At 50.6% G+C, this 20,622-nt stretch overlaps 1 long non-coding RNA gene across 1 annotated transcript; it reads right to left on the bottom strand.

The window, feature by feature from the left end:
* Positions 1-3,885: 3,885 nt before the first annotated feature.
* On the bottom strand, positions 3,886-20,259 carry LOC123727121 (uncharacterized). Its single transcript, XR_006759078.1, has 3 exons — positions 19,975-20,259; positions 19,611-19,706; positions 3,886-4,209 (listed from the first exon to the last, which is right to left on the bottom strand). It is a non-coding gene; the product is annotated as an uncharacterized lncRNA (long non-coding RNA).
* Positions 20,260-20,622: the final 363 nt, after the last annotated feature.

Genomic DNA, 20,622 nt, shown 5'->3' with positions numbered 1-20,622 from the left:
CAGCGCCCGCTAATGGAGACACCGGAAACTCAGACGGTAATCCATACCACTCAGACAGTAAAAACACACACACACACACACACACACACACACACACACACACACACACACACACACACACACACACACACACACACACACACACACACACACACACACACACACACACACACACACACACACACACACACACACACACACTGTAGGAAAGAAGCTGTAAAAATCTCAGACCACACACACGGGCATGTACACACATGACCTCATAAATGTTTGACTAGCATGTTAGTAATCCTGTCATTTATGATTTGACTTTATGAAACACGTAATGAATTATGCAATTTTTTAATTATCTTCAATTGATCTAATTTGATTTTCAAATAAATAATTGGCTACGTTCTCCAGGTAATTAGTCTGTGACGATGAGATGGTATATCATGGTCAGGGAAAATAACATGGAACCACATTTAGAGCAATCGAAATCAGTTAGGCCTTCTCCTCACAATAATGCAGACCTAAAGTGACAATGCAGGGAGAAAGACAGACAGGCAGACAGGCAAACAGATAGACAGGCAGGCAGGCAGGCAGACAGGCAGGCAGTATGGCAGACAGACAGGCAGGCAGGCACCAGACAGACAGATAGACAGAAAGACAGGCAGGGCTATGGGCTGCAGATCAAACAGGCCTGGGAGAGAGGGCAGGTGTTGCAGCAGGATGGCTGTGCGGCAGGCTAGGTAGGCCCCGGGCAAGAAGCAGCCCCAGCTGGGGAGAGCTGAGCTGAGCAGAGCCGAGCAGAGCCTAGGAACTAGCTGGCTGGCTGGTTGGCTGCAGTAGTTAGTTCTTCTCTGGCTGGGTTGTCTCCAGGGCCCCTTGGCCTCGCATCGCCCAGCCCAGGTACCCAGTCATCTCGCTTGGGAATGGAAGGAGAGTACAGAGAGATGAAAGACAGCTCCACAGATGTCCACCCTGCTGGGGTTGACTGGCCGAGCCAGCACCTCGCCCTCCCCCTCCCTCCTCTACCCCCTTTCTGTGTCCTTCCCCAAAACACAGTCCAACAGACTCACTTATAAATAATATGATAACATAAAGACACACACAGACACTTTCTGACATACCTAACACATTTAGTTGTTCATTCGTTTTTCAGCTATTACCATAGGCTCGTAGGAATGGCTGGAGCGAAATCAGTAGAATAGTATCAAATACACCAAACACAGGGTTTCCAGGGTTTCCAGGGTTTCCATGTGTTTGATACCATTCCATTCACTCTGTTCCAGCCATTATTATGAGCCGTCCTCCCCTCAGCAGCCTCCTGTGTTATCCATGTATCCCAATGGCTGATCATGGCTCGCGCTGCTATCAATGAAGTCACCAGTGAGTGCATTGGAGTGCCATATAGTGAGAAAATGAAATGGCCTCAAATACATGAAACTAAATCCTACTCTTGCATATACATTTTACATTACATTTTAGTCATTTATCAGACGCTCTTATCCAGAGCGACTTACAGTAGTGAATGAATACATTTTTGTACTGCATACTACCAGCATGAAGTGAGTAGGACATAAGATCAGGACATGTCTAACACCTGAAAAAGTATGTCTTGTCACTGTATAACCAAAGCACCGTTTGCTTTGACATGGAGGCTGTTGATGCGCGTGGCGTGTCTCATTGAAGTTGTTAGAGAGGAGTATGCTGTGTGGTGTAAAGATTTGTGTCTTTAGCAACTATCACTTCATTAAAGCTGTTAGATGCAGTTTATCATAACGCACTGCTCTTTATTACGGACCACTATTTTAGTGCTCATCACTGCATTCTCTACCAGAAAGTTGGTTGGCTGCTATGTTTTCATTTCTAAAGCCCTTTTGCAAAAGTTCCACTGTACCTAACATTTTTTGTAAACTTTAGACATGCGAGTTACCGCCCCTCGGTGTTAGGGATGATTAACTCTGGAAATTCTGTAGGTAAATCGGCTTTTAGTTGTTTTGCACCTTCTTTGTGGAACTAACTTCAAAATGTTCTTAAATGTGATGTTCTGGTGCCTCTAGGGCAATTCAGAAAGCTGATTGAGGACCTTATTACTGATGAATGTGTTTGTTTTTTATGAACGTGTTTTTCTTTCTGCTTGCATTTTGTGTTTATATTGAGGAGTGTATTTTCTGTCATTAATATAAATCTGTAAAAGAGACCTTGGTCTCAGTATGACTCCCTGATAAAATAAAGATTAATTAAATTAAATAAAAATATTGATCAGTATCATGTGTATGAGTAGTGTACTGTAACGTAGCGTAGCAAAGTGTAGCCTAGTGTAGTGTAACCTAATGTAGTGTAATCTAATGTAATGTGGCCTAATGTAGTGTAATCAAATGTAATGTGGCCTAATGTAGTGTAATCTAATGTAATGTGGCCTAATGTAGTGTAATCTAATGTAATGTAGCCTAATGTAGTGTAACCTAATGTAGTGTAATCTAATGTAGTGTAGCCTAATGTAGTGTAATCTAATGTAGTGTAGCCTAATGTAGTGTAATCTAATGTAGTGTAGCATAATGTAGTGTAATCTAATGTAGTGTAACCTAATGTAGTGTAACCTAATCCAGTGCAGTGTAGCGTAATGTAGTGTAGCCTAATGTAGTGTACTGTAGTGTAATATAGTGTAGTGTAGCGTAGTGTAGTGTAATGTAGTGTAGCCGAATGTAGTGTACTGTAACGTAGCGCAGCAAAGTGTAGACTAATGCAGTGTAGTGTAATGTAGTGTAGCGCGATGTAGTGTAGTCTAATGTAGTGTAGTGTAACGTAGCCTAGTGTAGTGTAATGTAGTGTAGCGCGATGTAGTGTAGTCTAATGTAGTGTAGTGTAACGTAGCCTAGTGTAGTGTAATGTAGTGTAGCGCGATGTAGTGTAGTCTAATGTAGTGTAGTGTAACGTAGCCTAGTGTAGTGTAATGTAGTGTAGTGCGATGTAGTGTAGTCTAATGTAGTGTAGTGTAATGTAGTGTAGCGCGATGTAGTGTAGTCTAATGTAGTGTAGTGTAACGTAGCCTAGTGTAGTGTAATGTAGTGTAGTGCGATGTAGTGTAGTCTAATGTAGTGTAGTGTAACGTAGCCTAGTGTAGTGTAATGTAGTGTAGCGCGATGTAGTGTAGTCTAATGTAGTGTAGTGTAACGTAGCCTAGTGTAGTGTAATGTAGTGTAGTGCGATGTAGTGTAGTCTAATGTAGTGTAGTGTAATGTAGTGTAGCGCGATGTAGTGTAGTCTAATGTAGTGTAGTGTAACGTAGCCTAGTGTAGTGTAATGTAGTGTAGTGCGATGTAGTGTAGTCTAATGTAGTGTAGTGTAACGTAGCCTAGTGTAGTGTAATGTAGTGTAGCGCGATGTAGTGTAGTCTAATGTAGTGTAGTGTAACGTAGCCTAGTGTAGTGTAATGTAGTGTAGTGCGATATAGTGCAGCGAATGAAGCATAGCACTGAGTAGTTGAGTGTAGGTTGTAAAGAAGAAGCAGGGCTCATCATTAGAGTGGCAGCTGCTCAGGCCAGATTCTCCACCGTGCATCTCACCCACAGGGAGCGAGAGAGAGAGACAGCATCTGTCTGCCTTTCCCCACGGACACAACCCTCCTGCTGCTGTACGAGTCCTACCAGCCAGGCCAATTCAGCCTGAAATGGTAACAAGGTCACCTCTACCATCACCCCGGCCACCGCCCCCTCACCCATGTACTCCCCCACACCAACCCCTTCAGTCTATTGCTGTTACCTGCATCTGGTATTGCTATGTAGAGCAGCAAGAGTTAAGGAGGAAATAAGTCAAATGTTGAGTGATTTAATTTATCATGAGTGGTTTGTATTTTGGAACTAGTCTACAGTAAGAATAGCCCTATTGAAGACGTTGGTGACAAACAAACATATTTATTTTACAGGTGCATATCAAATGATTTTTACATGATCTTTTAAAAAAAACTTTTAATACAGTACTTTAGTTGTTTTATTCTGCACATTACATTCTGTCACTTCCTCGCTCTGACTCTGACAGATTGATGGGGTGTTCGACGATGTTTTGTCTTTGATACTCAGCTCTTCACTGTGTCTGTGTTCTGTGCTCTGTGCAGTTCTGCTACTCTGAAGCAGACAGCATCAGAGATGAGAAGCGCATCTCTCTCTCCTCTGAGTCTCCTCTGAGTCCCCATCTGTGAATGTCACAGTGGCACCAGCCACCAGCCTGCATGGCATTCAGACAGAGGAGATAGAGAGACAGCTGGACTCAGGAACCAAACTCTTTCATGTTAGCTGCTGCTCAAGTAGGGATGCTCATACATGTCTAAAACATTTCCCTTTTCCAACAGTGAAGAATTGCTTTGCAAATAAATGAAAAGAGCCATCATATGTTTTTTGAAGGAAAATCCAAGTGAATAGTGCGGTGGATGTGAAATATTTACACAATATTCAACTGTCAAGAATAAGTATTAGTTGGGGGCCATACTGCAGCCAGTGTGCACAGAAGCATACAGTGTGGGCTGGAAGGCACGGTGCAGCACAGAGTGGCGGGTAGTGGGTAGAGGGGATGACGGAAAGAGGGAAAAAAGGGATAAGGAGGGGAGGATGGCGGATGAAGGGACCAGTGAGGCTGCATGGCTCCATCTGGAGCCTGGCTGGTAATTACGGTTAAGAGAAGCACCCTCAGCCTGGTACCATCTGCCAGGTTGGCGGCTGGCTAGGGGCAGGCAGGTAGAGACTGGGGGAGACTGGGGGAGGCTGGCAAAAACTAGGGGGAGAATGGGGAGGATGGGGGAGACTGGGGGAGATTAGAGGAGACTGGGAGAGACTAGGGGGAGACTAGGAGAGACTAGGGCGAGACTAGGGGCAGACTGGGAGAGACAAGGGGGAGACTAGGGGAGACTAGGGGGAGACTAGGGGAGACTAGGGGAGACTAGGGGAAGACTAGGGGAGACTAGGGGGAGACTAGGGGAAGACTAGGGGAAGACTAGGGGAGACTAGGGGGAGACTAGGAGAGACTAGGGGGAGACTGGGAGAGACTAGGGGGAGACGAGTTGAGACTAGGGGAGACTAAGTGGAGACTAGGGGGAGACTAGAGGGAGGATGAGGGAGACTGGGGGAGACTGGGGGGAGACTAGGGGGAGACTGGGGGAGACTAGGAGAGACTAGGAGAGACTAGGAGAGACTAGGGGGAGACTAGGAGAGACTAGGGGGAGACTAGGAGAGACTAGGGGAGACTAGGGGGAGGATGAGGGAGACTAGGAGAGACTAGGAGAGACTAGGGGGAGACTAGGGGAGACTAGGAGAGACTAGGGGGAGACTAGGAGAGACTAGAAGAGACTAGGGGGAGACTAGGGGGAGGATGATGGAGACTAGGATAGACTAGGAGAGACTAGGAGAGACTAGGGGGAGACTAGGAGAGACTAGGAGAGACTAGGAGAGACTAGGGGGAGACTAGGAGAGACTAGGGAGAGACTAGGAGAGACTAGGAGAGACTAGGAGAGACTAGGAGAGACTAGGGGGAGACTAGGAGAGACTAGGGAGAGACTAGGAGAGACTAGGAGAGACTAGGGGGAGACTAGGAGAGACTAGGGAGAGACTAGGGGGAGGATGAGGGAGACTAGGAGAGACTAGGAGAGACTAGGGGGAGACTAGGGGGAGGATGAGGGAGACTAGGAGAGACTAGGAGAGACTAGGGGGAGACTAGGAGAGACTAGGGGGAGACTATGAGAGACTATGAGAGACTAGGGGGAGACTAGAGGGAGACTAGGAGAGACTAGGGGGAGACTAGGGGGAGGATGAGGGAGACTAGGAGAGACTAGGGGAGACTAGGAGAGACTAGGGGGAGACTAGGGGGAGGATGAGGGAGACTAGGAGAGACTAGAGGGAGACTAGGAGAGACTAGAGGGAGACTAGGAGAGACTAGGGGAGACTAGGAGAGACTAGGGGGAGACTAGGAGAGACTAGGGGGAGACTAGGAGAGACTAGGGGGAGACTAGGGGGAGACTAGGGGGAGGATGAGGGAGACTAGGAGAGACTAGAGGGAGACTAGGAGAGACTAGGGGGAGACTATTCTCCTAGTCTCCCCTAGTCTCTCCTAGTCTCTCCTAGTCCCCCTAGTCTCCCCTAGTCTCTCCTAGTCTCCCCCAGTCTCCCCTAGTCTCCCTAGTCTCCCTAATCTCTCCCTAGTCTCCCCTAGTCTCCCCCAGACTAGGGGGAGACTAGGAGAGACTAGGGGGAGACTAGGGGGAGGATGAGGGAGACTGGGGGAGACTAGGGGGAGACTAGGAGAGACTAGGGGAGACTAGGAGAGACTAGGGGGAGACTAGGAGAGACTAGGAAAGACTTGGGGGAGACTAGGGGGAGATTAGGAGAGACTAGAGGGAGGATGAGGGAGACTTGGGGAGACTAGGGGGAGACTAGGAGAGACTAGGGGGAGACTAGGAGAGACTAGGGGGAGACTAGGGGGAGACTATGGGGAGACTAGGAGAGACTAGAGGGAGACTGGGGGAGACTAGGGGAGACTAGGGGGAGGATGAGGGAGACTAGGAGAGACTAGGGGGAGACTAGGGGGAGACTAGGAGAGACTAGGAGAGACTAGGGGGAGACTAGGGGGAGACTAGGAGAGACTAGGAGAGACTAGGGGGAGACTGGGGGAGACTAGGAGAGTCTAGGGGGAGACTAGGAGAGTCTAGGGGGAGACTAGGGGAGGATGAGGGAGACTGGGGGAGACTAGGGGGAGACTAGGGGGAGACTAGGAGAGACTAGAGGGAGACTGGGGGAGACTAGGAGAGTCTAGGGGGAGACTAGGGGAGGATGAGGGAGACTAGGGGGAGGATGAGGGAGACTGGGGGAGACTAGGGGGAGACTAGGAGAGACTGGGGGAGACTGGGGGAGACTAGGGGAGACTAGGAGAGACTAGGGGAGACTAGGGGAGACTAGGAGAGACTAGGGGAGGATGAGGGAGACTGGGGGAGACTAGGGGAGACTAGGGGGAGGATGAGGGAGACTAGGAGAGACTAGGGGAGACTAGGGGGAGACTAGGAGAGACTAGGAGAGACTAGGGGAGACTAGGGGAGACTAGGAGAGACTAGGAGAGACTAGGGGAGACTGGGGGAGACTAGGAGAGTCTAGGGGGAGACTAGGGGGAGGATGAGGGAGACTGGGGGAGACTAGGGGAGACTAGGAGAGACTAGGGGGAGACTAGGGGGAGACTAGGAGAGACTAGGGGGAGGATGAGGGAGACTGGGGGAGACTAGGGGGAGACTAGGAGAGACTGGGGGAGACTGGGGGGAGACTAGGGGGAGGATGAGGGAGACTGGGGGAGGCTAGGGGGAGACTAGGAGAGACTGGGGGGAGACTAGGAGAGACTAGGGGAGACTAGGGGGAGACTATGGGGAGACTAGGAGAGACTAGAGGGAGACTGGGGGAGACTAGGGGGAGACTAGGGGGAGGATGAGGGAGACTAGGAGAGACTAGGGGGAGACTAGGGGGAGACTAGGAGAGACTAGGAGAGACTAGGGGGAGACTAGGGGGAGACTAGGAGAGACTAGGAGAGACAGGGGAGACTGGGGGAGACTAGGAGAGTCTAGGGGAGACTAGGAGAGTCTAGGGGGGAGACTAGGGGGAGGATGAGGGAGACTGGGGGAGACTAGGGGGAGACTAGGGGAGACTAGGAGAGACTAGAGGGAGACTGGGGGAGACTAGGAGAGTCTAGGGGGAGACTAGGGGGGAGGATGAGGGAGACTAGGGGGAGGATGAGGGAGACTGGGGGAGACTAGGGGGAGACTAGGAGAGACTGGGGGGAGACTGGGGGAGACTAGGGGAGACTAGGAGAGACTAGGGGAGACTAGGGGGGAGACTAGGAGAGACTAGGGGGAGGATGAGGGAGACTGGGGGAGACTAGGGGGAGACTAGGGGAGGATGAGGGAGACTAGGAGAGACTAGGGGGAGACTAGGGGGAGACTAGGAGAGACTAGGAGAGACTAGGGGAGACTAGGGGGAGACTAGGAGAGACTAGGAGAGACTAGGGGGAGACTGGGGGAGACTAGGAGAGTCTAGGGGGAGACTAGGAGAGTCTAGGGGAGACTAGGGGGAGGATGAGGGAGACTGGGGGAGACTAGGGGAGACTAGGAGAGACTAGGGGGAGACTAGGGGAGACTAGGAGAGACTAGGGGAGGATGAGGGAGACTGGGGGAGACTAGGGGAGACTAGGAGAGACTGGGGGAGACTGGGGGAGACTAGGGGGAGACTAGGGGAGACTAGGGGGAGGATGAGGGAGACTGGGGGGAGACTAGGGGGAGAATAGGGGGAGACTGGGGGAGACTAGGGAGAGTCTAGGGGAGACTAGGGGAGGATGAGGGAGACTGGGGGAGGCTAGGGGGAGACTAGGAGAGACTGGGGGGAGGATGAGGGAGACTGGGGGAGACTAGGGGGAGACTGGGAGAGATTAGAGGGAGACTGGGGGAGACTAGGAGAGTCTAGGGGGGAGACTAGGGGAGGATGAGGGAGACTGGGGGAGACTAGGAGAGTCTAGAGGGAGACTGGGGGAGACTAGGAGAGTCTAGGGGAGACTAGGGGAGGATGAGGGAGACTAGGGGAGGATGAGGGAGACTGGGGGAGACTAGGGGGAGACTAGGAGAGACTAGAGGGAGACTAGGGGGAGACTAGGAGAGTCTAGGGGGAGACTAGGGGGAGGATGAGGGAGACTAGGGGAGGATGAGGGAGACTGGGGGAGACTAGGGGAGACTAGGAGAGACTGGGGGAGACTGGGGGAGACTAGGGGGAGACTAAGAGAGACTAGGGGGAGACTAGGGGGAGACTAGGAGAGACTAGGGGAGGATGAGGGAGACTGGGGGAGTCTAGGGGAGACTAGGAGAGACTGGGGAGACTGGGGGAGACTAGGGGAGACTAGGGGAGACTAGGGGGAGGATGAGGGAGACTGGGGGAGACTAGGGGGAGAATAGGGGAGACTGGGGGAGACTAGGAGAGTCTAGGGGAGACTAGGGGGAGGATGAGGGAGACTGGGGGAGGCTAGGGGAGACTAGGAGAGACTGGGGGGAGGATGAGGGAGACTGGGGAGACTAGGGGAGACTGGGGGAGACTAGGAGAGTCTATGGGGAGACTAGGGGGAGACTATGGGGAGACTAGGAGAGACTAGAGGGAGACTGGGGGAGACTAGGGGGAGACTAGGGGAGGATGAGGGAGACTAGGAGAGACTAGGGGGAGACTAGGGGAGACTAGGAGAGACTAGGAGAGACTAGGGGGAGACTAGGGGGAGACTAGGAGAGACTAGGAGAGACTAGGGGAGACTGGGGGAGACTAGGAGAGTCTAGGGGAGACTAGGAGAGTCTAGGGGAGACTAGGGGAGACTAGGAGAGACTAGGAGAGACTAGGAGAGACTAGGGGGAGACTAGGAGAGACTAGGAGAGACTAGGAGAGACTAGGGGGAGACTAGGAGAGACTAGGGAGAGACTAGGAGAGACTAGGAGAGACTAGGAGAGACTAGGAGAGACTAGGGGAGACTAGGAGAGACTAGGGAGAGACTAGGAGAGACTAGGAGAGACTAGGGGAGACTAGGAGAGACTAGGGAGAGACTAGGGGAGGATGAGGGAGACTAGGAGAGACTAGGAGAGACTAGGGGGAGACTAGGGGGAGGATGAGGGAGACTAGGAGAGACTAGGAGAGACTAGGGGGAGACTAGGAGAGACTAGGGGAGACTATGAGAGACTATGAGAGACTAGGGGGAGACTAGAGGGAGACTAGGAGAGACTAGGGGGAGACTAGGGGGAGGATGAGGGAGACTAGGAGAGACTAGAGGGAGACTAGGAGAGACTAGGGGGAGACTAGGGGGAGGATGAGGGAGACTAGGAGAGACTAGAGGGAGACTAGGAGAGACTAGAGGGAGACTAGGAGAGACTAGGGGAGACTAGGAGAGACTAGGGGGAGACTAGGAGAGACTAGGGGGAGACTAGGAGAGACTAGGGGGAGACTAGGGGAGACTAGGGGAGGATGAGGGAGACTAGGAGAGACTAGAGGGAGACTAGGAGAGACTAGGGGGAGACTATTCTCCTAGTCTCCCCTAGTCTCCTAGTCTCCTAGTCTCCCTGTCTCCCTAGTCTCCCTGTCTCCCCAGTCTCCCAGTCTCCCCTAGTCTCCCATCCTCCCTAGTCTCCCCTAGTCTCCCCTAGACTAGGGGAGACTAGGAGAGACTAGGGGAGACTAGGGGAGGATGAGGGAGACTGGGGAGACTAGGGGAGACTAGGAGAGACTAGGGGAGACTAGGAGAGACTAGGGGAGACTAGGAGAGACTAGGAAAGACTTGGGGGAGACTAGGGGGAGATTAGGAGAGACTAGAGGGAGGATGAGGGAGACTTGGGGAGACTAGGGGAGACTAGGAGAGACTAGGGGGAGACTAGGAGAGACTAGGGGGAGACTAGGGGAGACTATGGGGAGACTAGGAGAGACTAGAGGGAGACTGGGGGGAGACTAGGGGGAGACTAGGGGGAGGATGAGGGAGACTAGGAGAGACTAGGGGAGACTAGGGGAGACTAGGAGAGACTAGGAGAGACTAGGGGAGACTAGGGGAGACTAGGAGAGACTAGGGGAGAGACTGGGGGGAGACTAGGAGAGTCTAGGGGGAGACTAGGAGAGTCTAGGGGGAGACTAGGGGAGGATGAGGGAGACTGGGGGAGACTAGGGGAGACTAGGGGGAGACTAGGAGAGACTAGAGGGAGACTGGGGGAGACTAGGAGAGTCTAGGGGGAGACTAGGGGAGGATGAGGGAGACTAGGGGGAGGATGAGGGAGACTGGGGGAGACTAGGGGAGACTAGGAGAGACTGGGGGGAGACTGGGGGAGACTAGGGGAGACTAGGAGAGACTAGGGGGAGACTAGGGGAGACTAGGAGAGACTAGGGGGAGGATGAGGGAGACTGGGGGAGACTAGGGGGAGACTAGGGGGAGGATGAGGGAGACTAGGAGAGACTAGGGGGAGACTAGGGGGAGACTAGGGAGAGACTAGGAGAGACTAGGGGGAGACTAGGGGAGACTAGGAGAGACTAGGAGAGACTAGGGGGAGACTGGGGGAGACTAGGAGAGTCTAGGGGGAGACTAGGGGGAGGATGAGGGAGACTGGGGGAGACTAGGGGAGACTAGGAGAGACTAGGGGGGAGACTAGGGGGAGACTAGGGAGAGACTAGGGGAGGATGAGGGAGACTGGGGGAGACTAGGGGAGACTAGGAGAGACTGGGGGAGACTGGGGGAGACTAGGGGGAGGATGAGGGAGACTGGGGGAGGCTAGGGGAGACTAGGAGAGACTGGGGGAGACTAGGAGAGACTAGGGGAGACTAGGGGGAGACTATGGGGAGACTAGGAGAGACTAGAGGGAGACTGGGGGAGACTAGGGGAGACTAGGGGGAGGATGAGGGAGACTAGGAGAGACTAGGGGGAGACTAGGGGAGACTAGGGAGAGACTAGGAGAGACTAGGGGAGACTAGGGGAGACTAGGAGAGACTAGGAGAGACAGGGGAGACTGGGGAGACTAGGAGAGTCTAGGGGGAGACTAGGAGAGTCTAGGGGGAGACTAGGGGGAGGATGAGGGAGACTGGGGGAGACTAGGGGGAGACTAGGGGAGACTAGGAGAGACTAGAGGGAGACTGGGGAGACTAGGAGAGTCTAGGGGGAGACTAGGGGAGGATGAGGGAGACTAGGGGGAGGATGAGGGAGACTGGGGGAGACTAGGGGGAGACTAGGAGAGACTGGGGGGAGACTGGGGGAGACTAGGGGAGACTAGGAGAGACTAGGGGGAGACTAGGGGGAGACTAGGAGAGACTAGGGGAGGATGAGGGAGACTGGGGAGACTAGGGGAGACTAGGGGAGGATGAGGGAGACTAGGAGAGACTAGGGGGAGACTAGGGGAGACTAGGAGAGACTAGGAGAGACTAGGGGGAGACTAGGGGGAGACTAGGAGAGACTAGGAGAGACTAGGGGGAGACTGGGGGAGACTAGGAGAGTCTAGGGGGAGACTAGGAGAGTCTAGGGGAGACTAGGGGGAGGATGAGGGAGACTGGGGAGACTAGGGGAGACTAGGAGAGACTAGGGGGAGACTAGGGGAGACTAGGGAGAGACTAGGGGGAGGATGAGGGAGACTGGGGGAGACTAGGGGGAGACTAGGAGAGACTGGGGGAGACTGGGGAGACTAGGGGGAGACTAGGGGAGACTAGGGGGGAGGATGAGGGAGACTGGGGGAGACTAGGGGAGAATAGGGGGAGACTGGGGGAGACTAGGAGAGTCTAGGGGAGACTAGGGGAGGATGAGGGAGACTGGGGGAGGCTAGGGGGAGACTAGGAGAGACTGGGGGGAGGATGAGGGAGACTGGGGAGACTAGGGGAGACTGGGAGAGATTAGAGGGAGACTGGGGGAGACTAGGAGAGTCTAGGGGGAGACTAGGGGAGGATGAGGGAGACTGGGGGAGACTAGGAGAGTCTAGAGGGAGACTGGGGGAGACTAGGGAGAGTCTAGGGGGAGACTAGGGGGAGGGATGAGGGAGACTAGGGGAGGATGAGGGAGACTGGGGAGACTAGGGGAGACTAGGAGAGACTAGAGGGAGACTAGGGGAGACTAGGAGAGTCTAGGGGGAGACTAGGGGAGGATGAGGGAGACTAGGGGGAGGATGAGGGAGACTGGGGGAGACTAGGGGGAGACTAGGAGAGACTGGGGGGAGACTGGGGGAGACTAGGGGGAGACTAAGAGAGACTAGGGGAGACTAGGGGAGACTAGGAGAGACTAGGGGGAGGATGAGGGAGACTGGGGGAGTCTAGGGGAGACTAGGAGAGACTGGGGGAGACTGGGGGAGACTAGGGGAGACTAGGGGAGACTAGGGGAGGATGAGGGAGACTGGGGGAGACTAGGGGAGAATAGGGGAGACTGGGGGAGACTAGGAGAGTCTAGGGGGAGACTAGGGGGAGGATGAGGGAGACTGGGGGAGGCTAGGGGAGACTAGGAGAGACTGGGGGGAGGATGAGGGAGACTGGGGGAGACTAGGGGGGAGACTGGGGAGACTAGGAGAGTCTATGGGGAGACTAGGGGGAGACTATGGGGAGACTAGGAGAGACTAGAGGGAGACTGGGGGAGACTAGGGGAGACTAGGGGAGGATGAGGGAGACTAGGAGAGACTAGGGGGAGACTAGGGGGAGACTAGGAGAGACTAGGAGAGACTAGGGGAGACTAGGGGGAGACTAGGAGAGACTAGGAGAGACTAGGGGGGAGACTGGGGGAGACTAGGAGAGTCTAGGGGGAGACTAGGAGAGTCTAGGGGAGACTAGGGGAGGATGAGGGAGACTGGGGGAGACTAGGGGAGACTAGGGGGAGACTAGGAGAGACTAGAGGGAGACTGGGGGAGACTAGGAGAGTCTAGGGGGAGACTAGGGGGAGGATGAGGGAGACTGGGGGAGACTAGGAGAGACTGGGGGGAGACTGGGGAGACTAGGGGAGACTAGGAGAGACTAGGGGGAGACTAGGGGAGACTAGGAGAGACTAGGGGAGGATGAGGGAGACTGGGGGAGACTAGGGGAGACTAGGAGAGACTGGGGGAGACTGGGGGAGACTAGGGGGAGACTAGGGGAGACTAGGGGAGACTAGGGGAGGATGAGGGAGACTGGGGGAGACTAGGGGGAGACTAGGGGGAGACTGGGGGGAGACTAGGAGAGTCTAGGGGGAGACTAGGGGAGGATGAGGAGACTGGGGGAGACTAGGGGAGACTAGGAAAGACTGGGGGAGACTAGGGGAGACTAGGGGAGACTAGGGGAGACTGGGGGAGACTAGGGGAAACTAGGGGGAGACTAGGGGAGACTGGGGGAGACTAGGGGAGACTAGGGGAGACTGGGGGAGACTGGGGGAGACTAGAGGGAGACTGGGGTGACTAGAGGGAGACTAGAGGGAGACTGGGGGAGACTAGGGGAGACTAGGCAAGACTGGGGGAGACTAGGGGAGACTAGGAGAGACTAGAGGGAGACTGGGGGAGACTAGGAGAGTCTAGGGGGAGACTAGGGGAGGATGAGGGAGACTAGGGGGAGGATGAGGGAGACTGGGGAGACTAGGGGAGACTAGGAGAGACTGGGGGGAGACTGGGGGAGACTAGGGGAGACTAGGAGAGACTAGGGGAGACTAGGGGGAGACTAGGAGAGACTAGGGGAGGATTAGGGAGACTGGGGGAGACTAGGGGAGACTAGGGGGAGGATGAGGGAGACTAGGAGAGACTAGGGGAGACTAGGGGAGACTAGGAGAGACTAGGGAGACTAGGGGGAGACTAGGGAGAGACTAGGAGAGACTAGGGGAGACTGGGGGAGACTAGGAGAGTCTAGGGGGAGACTAGGAGAGTCTAGGGGAGACTAGGGGGAGGATGAGGGAGACTGGGGGAGACTAGGGGAGACTAGGAGAGACTAGAGGGAGACTGGGGGAGACTAGGAGAGTCTAGGGGGAGACTAGGGGGAGGATGAGGGAGACTGGGGGAGACTAGGGGAGACTAGGAGAGACTGGGGGGAGACTGGGGGAGACTAGGGGAGACTAGGAGAGACTAGGGGGAGACTAGGGGGAGACTAGGAGAGACTAGGGGAGGATGAGGGAGACTGGGGGAGACTAGGGGGAGACTAGGAGAGACTGGGGGAGACTGGGGGAGACTAGGGGAGACTAGGGGAGACTAGGGGAGGATGAGGGAGACTGGGGGAGACTAGGGGAGAATAGGGGGAGACTGGGGGAGACTAGGAGAGTCTAGGGGAGACTAGGGGGAGGATGAGGGAGACTGGGGGAGGCTAGGGGGAGACTAGGAGAGACTGGGGGAGGATGAGGAGACTGGGGGAGACTAGGGGAGACTGGGAGAGACTAGAGGGAGACTGGGGGAGACTAGGAGAGTCTAGGGGGAGACTAGGGGAGGATGAGGGAGACTAGGGGGAGGATGAGGGAGACTGGGGGAGACTAGGGGAGACTAGGAGAGACTGGGGGGAGACTGGGGAGACTAGGGGAGACTAAGAGAGACTAGGGGGGAGACTAGGGGAGACTAGGAGAGACTAGGGGGAGGATGAGGGAGACTGGGGGAGTCTAGGGGGAGACTAGGAGAGACTGGGGAGACTGGGGGAGACTAGGGGGAGACTAGGGGAGACTAGGGGGAGGATGAGGGAGACTGGGGGAGACTAGGGGGAGAATAGGGGGAGACTGGGGGAGACTAGGAGAGTCTAGGGGAGACTAGGGGGAGGATGAGGGAGACTGGGGGAGGCTAGGGGAGACTAGGAGAGACTGGGGGAGGATGAGGGAGACTGGGGGAGACTAGGGGAGACTAGGGGGAGACTGGGGGAGACTAGGAGAGTCTAGGGGGAGACTAGGGGGAGACTATGGGGAGACTAGGAGAGACTAGAGGGAGACTGGGGGAGACTAGGGGGAGACTAGTGGGAGGATGAGGGAGACTAGGAGAGACTAGGGGGAGACTAGGGGGAGACTAGGAGAGACTAGGAGAGACTAGGGGGAGACTAGGGGGAGACTAGGAGAGACTAGGAGAGACTAGGGGGAGACTGGGGGAGACTAGGAGAGTCTAGGGGGAGACTAGGAGAGTCTAGGGGGAGACTAGGGGGAGGATGAGGGAGACTGGGGGAGACTAGGGGGAGACTAGGGGAGACTAGGAGAGACTAGAGGGAGACTGGGGGAGACTAGGAGAGTCTAGGGGGAGACTAGGGGGAGGATGAGGGAGACTAGGGGAGGATGAGGGAGACTGGGGGAGACTAGGGGGGAGACTGGGGGAGACTAGAGGGAGACTGGGGTGACTAGAGGGAGACTAGAGGGAGACTGGGGGAGACTAGGGGAGACTAGGCAAGACTGGGGGAGACTAGGGGGAGACTAGGGGGAGACTGGGGGAGACTAGGGGAGACTTGGGGAGACTGGGGGAGACTAGGGGAGACTGGGGGAGACTGGGGGAGACTAGAGGAGACTAGGGGAGACTGGGGGAGACTAGGGGGAGACTAGGGGAGACTAGGAGGAGACTGGGGGAGACTAGGGGAGACTGGGGGAGACTAGGGGAGACTGGGCAAGACTGGGGGAGACTAGGGGGAGACTAGGGGGAGACTGGGGGAGACTAGGGGAGACTTGGGGAGACTGGGGGAGACTAGGGGAGACTGGGGGAGACTAGAGGAGACTAGAGGAGACTAGGGGAGACTGGGGGAGACTAGGGGGAGACTAGGGGGAGACTAGGAGGAGACTGGGGGAGACTAGGGGAGACTGGGGGAGACTAGGGGAGACTGGGTGAGACTGTATCGTGTCACTGGGGCTCTGAGGAGAGCGAGGCCATGGGTCTGACAGAATGACCAGCACCTGCCTCCACCAGCAGTCTGAATGGTGGCTGCCACACAGTGAGGAGGTAAGAGTGGCTGACTGCAACACTGAACACTATACACTGAGTCATTCAAAATAACAAAATGTATGAATAAAGAAGAGACCTGCTTCCCAGAGAACTTTTCAACACGGGTTTGACTGCCTATCTGTTTGGTTATACATGATTGACAAAAAGGACAATAAGGATACAGGCTAGCTTTACATGTATTTGTTAAGCCTAATTTACATTTTATGTATGTACACAACGCAAGAATGCAATTAGCTATGCAAAATGTCAATCAAGTGTGCTTGGGCCAAATATATAATTGCGGAGCTGCATGTTGCAGGATCGCCATTTTGCATAGCTTATTTTTGTTACTGCGTTGCATACGGCATTGGATATAAAACAGGCTTTAAATAAACCAACAGCAAGATAATTTAATTGACAACCTATCATTTCATCAGTATTACATAACTACATCTAAAGGCTGACATGGTACTTCCACATCAGTTATCAAAGTATTTTCTTATGTATTGTTTAGTATGTGTTTAGTGTTGTTTAGTGTTGTTAAGAATGTGTTTAGTGTTGCTTAGTATGTGTTTAGTATGTGTTTAGAATGTGTTTAGTGTTGTTTAGTATGTGTTTAGTATGTGTTTAGTATGTGTAGTATTGTTTAGAATGTGTTTAGTATTGTTTAGAATGTGTTTAGTATGTGTTTAGTGTTGTTTAGTATGTGTTTAGTATGTGTTTAGAATATGTTTAGAATGTGTTGTTTACTATGTGTTTAGTATGTGATTAGTATTGTTTAGTATGTGTTTGGTATGAATGTGTTTAGTATGTTTAGTATTGTTTAGTATGTGTTTGGTATGAATGTGTTTAGTATGTTTAGTATGTTTAGTATGTGTTTAGTACGTGTTTAGTGTTGTTTACTACATGTTTAGAATGTGTTTACTGTTGTTTTGTATGTGTTTAGAATGAGTTTAGTATGTGTTTAGTATGTGTGTAGTATGTGTTTAGTGTTGTTAGTATGTGTTTAGTGTTGTTTTGTATTTTTAGTATGTGTTTGGTATTGTTTAGTATGTGTTTAGTGTTGTTTAGTATTGTTTAGTGTTGTTTAATATTGTTTAGTATGTGTTTAGTGTTGTTTAGTATTGTTTAGTATGTGTTTAGTGTTGTTTAGTATTGTTTAGTATGTGTTTAGTGTTGTTTAGTATTGTTTAGTATGTGTTTAGTGTTGTTTAGTATTGTTTAGTATGTGTTTAGTGTTGTTTAGTATGAGTTTAGTATGTGTTTAGTATGTGTGTAGTATGTGTTTAGTGTTGTTAGTATGTGTTTTGTGTTGTTTAATATTGTTTAGTATTGTTTAGTATGTGTTTAGTGTTGTTTAGTATGTGTTTAATATGAGTTTAGTATGTGTTTAGTATGTGTGTAGTATGTGTTTAGTGTTGTTAGTGTGTGTTTAGTGTTGTTTAGTATGTGTTTGGTATTGTTTAGTATGTGTTTAGTGTTGTTTAGTATTGTTTAGATTGTTTAGTATTGTTTAGTATGTGTTTAGTGTTGTTTGATATTGTTTACAATGTGTTTAGTGTTGTTTAGTATGTGTTTAGTGTTGTTTAGTATGTGTTTAGAATGTGTTTAGTGTTGTTTAGTACATGTTTCGTGTTGTTTAGTATGTGTTTAGTGTTGTTTAGTATGTGTTTAGTATGTGTTTAGTATGTGTTTAGTATTGTTTAGTATTGTTTAGTATGTGTTTAGTATTGTTTAGTATGTGTTTAGTGTTGTTTAGTGTGTGTTTACTATTGTTTAGTATGTGTTTAGTATTGTTTAGTATGTGTTTGGTGTTGTTTAGTATGTGTTTCATGTTGTTTAGTATGTGTTTAGTATTGTTTAGTATGTGTTTGGTGTTGTTTAGTGTGTGTTTACTATTGTTTAGTATGTGTTTAGTATTGTTTAGTATGTGTTTAGTGTTGTTTAGTGTGTGTTTACTATTGTTTAGTATGTGTTTAGTATTGTTTAGTATGTGTTTAGTGTTGTTTAGTGTGTGTTTACTATTGTTTAGTATGTGTTTACTATTGTTTAGTATGTGTTTAGTATTGTTTAGTATGTGTTTAGTATTGTTTAGTGTGTGTTTACTATTGTTTAGTATGTGTTTAGTATTGTTTAGTATGTGTTTGGTGTTGTTTAGTATGTGTTTCATGTTGTTTAGTATATGTTTAGTATTGTTTAGTGTGTGTTTACTATTGTTTAGTATGTGTTTAGTGTTGTTTAGTGTGTGTTTACTATTGTTTAGTATGTGTTTAGTATTGTTTAGTATTAGTTTAGTGTTGTTTAGTGTGTGTTTACTATTGTTTAGTATGTGTTTAGTATTGTTTAGTATGTGTTTGGTGTTGTTTAGTATGTGTTTCATGTTGTTTAGTATGTGTTTAGTATTGTTTAGTGTGTGTTTACTATTGTTTAGTATATGTTTAGTATTGTTTAGTGTGTGTTTACTATTGTTTAGTATGTGTTTAGTGTTGTTTAGTATGTGTTTACTATTGTTTAGTGTGTGTTTACTATTGTTTAGTATGTGTTTAGTGTTGTTTAGTGTGTGTTTACTATTGTTTAGTATGTGTTTAGTATTGTTTAGTATGTGTTTGGTGTTGTTTAGTATGTGTTTCATGTTGTTTAGTATGTGTTTAGTATTGTTTAGTGTGTGTTTACTATTGTTTAGTATGTGTTTAGTATTGTTTAGTATGTGTTTGGTGTTGTTTAGTATGTGTTTCATGTTGTTTAGTATGTGTTTAGTATTGTTTAGTGTGTGTTTACTATTGTTTAGTATGTGTTTAGTATTGTTTAGTATGTGTTTGGTGTTGTTTAGTATGTGTTTCATGTTGTTTAGTATGTGTTTAGTATTGTTTAGTGTGTGTTTACTATTGTTTAGTATGTGTTTAGTATTGTTTAGTATGTGTTTAGTATTGTTTAGTAGGTATCATTCTGTCGCAGCTATTTGTTCCTTAAGACCAAACACTGCCTCCATCTCTGCCCACCCAGGTTTTCTAATCCGGCTGGTTCAACAGATTGGCAGAATACAAAATGTGGTGAGGGGCTCCGTAATGGAGATAAAATGCTCTGCTTTGATCCATGTTCACTTTGTCCCCCCCTCCCCCTCTCGCACATGTGCTTGTCAGAGTCTATGACAGTCAATGGCCAAGTTGTACCTCTGGCTGCTTGAACTCAGGCCAAGCCAGGGAGGGTTGTAATGGTATGCTGTCCAGAGGCTCCCGCAGCTCACCTGGGGATATGAAGTCCCTCAGTTCCAGCTCTCTGCTCTCTGCTCACTCCTGCTGTTCTGCTGTGAATGCTGTGAAGGTTTTGGTTGGAGGATATTCTGCAAATGGATGGAAGAATAAAAGGGAGAGATATTCTGTGAGCGGGATTTTAGTGAAAAACAGAAAGTAAACAGGGAACGTTATACAGTCACAAAGTTAAGGGACCATGTGAGCAATTGGGCACATTATTAGATGCAGTGGTTACATAACAAAATCCAAACTAAGGATGCCCTCTTGTGGCTGTAAAACAGTATTTCAGCTCCCTACTCTCAACTTCCACCCTCAATATTTCACTCATAGATTGAAACCAAGAGGCAGTAAACACACCACTCTTTTGTACCAGCATTGTCTTCAACATCTCTAGTTAGATAACAACATGGGATATAGCCTCTGATGGTGAGTTCTGTCGTTCTGTGTGCACCGGAGTGAACATCGTAGTGCTGCTGTGTTCCTGTGTGGTGTGTAGTTCAGGTCCGGACAGATGGCCGAGGTAGTTGGTGGAAAGGCACATGAATTGATTAGGTTTGGTGTTGAACTGTTGCCGTGGGAGGCAGCTGCCCACCTGCCCCTGCGGGTCCCTGTGCCAGACCATGCGTGGTCCAGGGACACAGAACTAGATGCCCGGATTAGAACACACACAGCAGATGTTGAAGTCCCGCCAACCCCTGTCTTGGGCTGGGGGAGCCTGTTCGTATCAAGAGGTCCGGAGTGTGTTAGGTCTGCTCTTCAAATGATTGACTGTAGTGGGGCAGAGGATGGCGGTATGTCTGTGTACTGAGTTTTCAATGTGGTTATTTCTCAGGGATAAACAGTATTAGAGTGGTGACATTGTGATAAAGCATGTATTAAAACATCTATGTTACCATAACGTTTGAATAATATAGTCTAATTGTACGTTATTTGTAGTCCCACTGTATATTGCACTACTCCACTCTATTGATGATAGTAGGGAGTACTGCATTGAAACATCTGATC

This window comes from Salmo salar, chromosome ssa15 (genome assembly GCF_905237065.1).
Source record: "Salmo salar chromosome ssa15, Ssal_v3.1, whole genome shotgun sequence".
Lineage (NCBI taxonomy): Eukaryota > Metazoa > Chordata > Actinopteri > Salmoniformes > Salmonidae > Salmo > Salmo salar.
The sequence above is the reverse complement of the archived record's forward strand: the minus strand, read 5'-3'. Positions and strand labels throughout refer to the sequence as shown.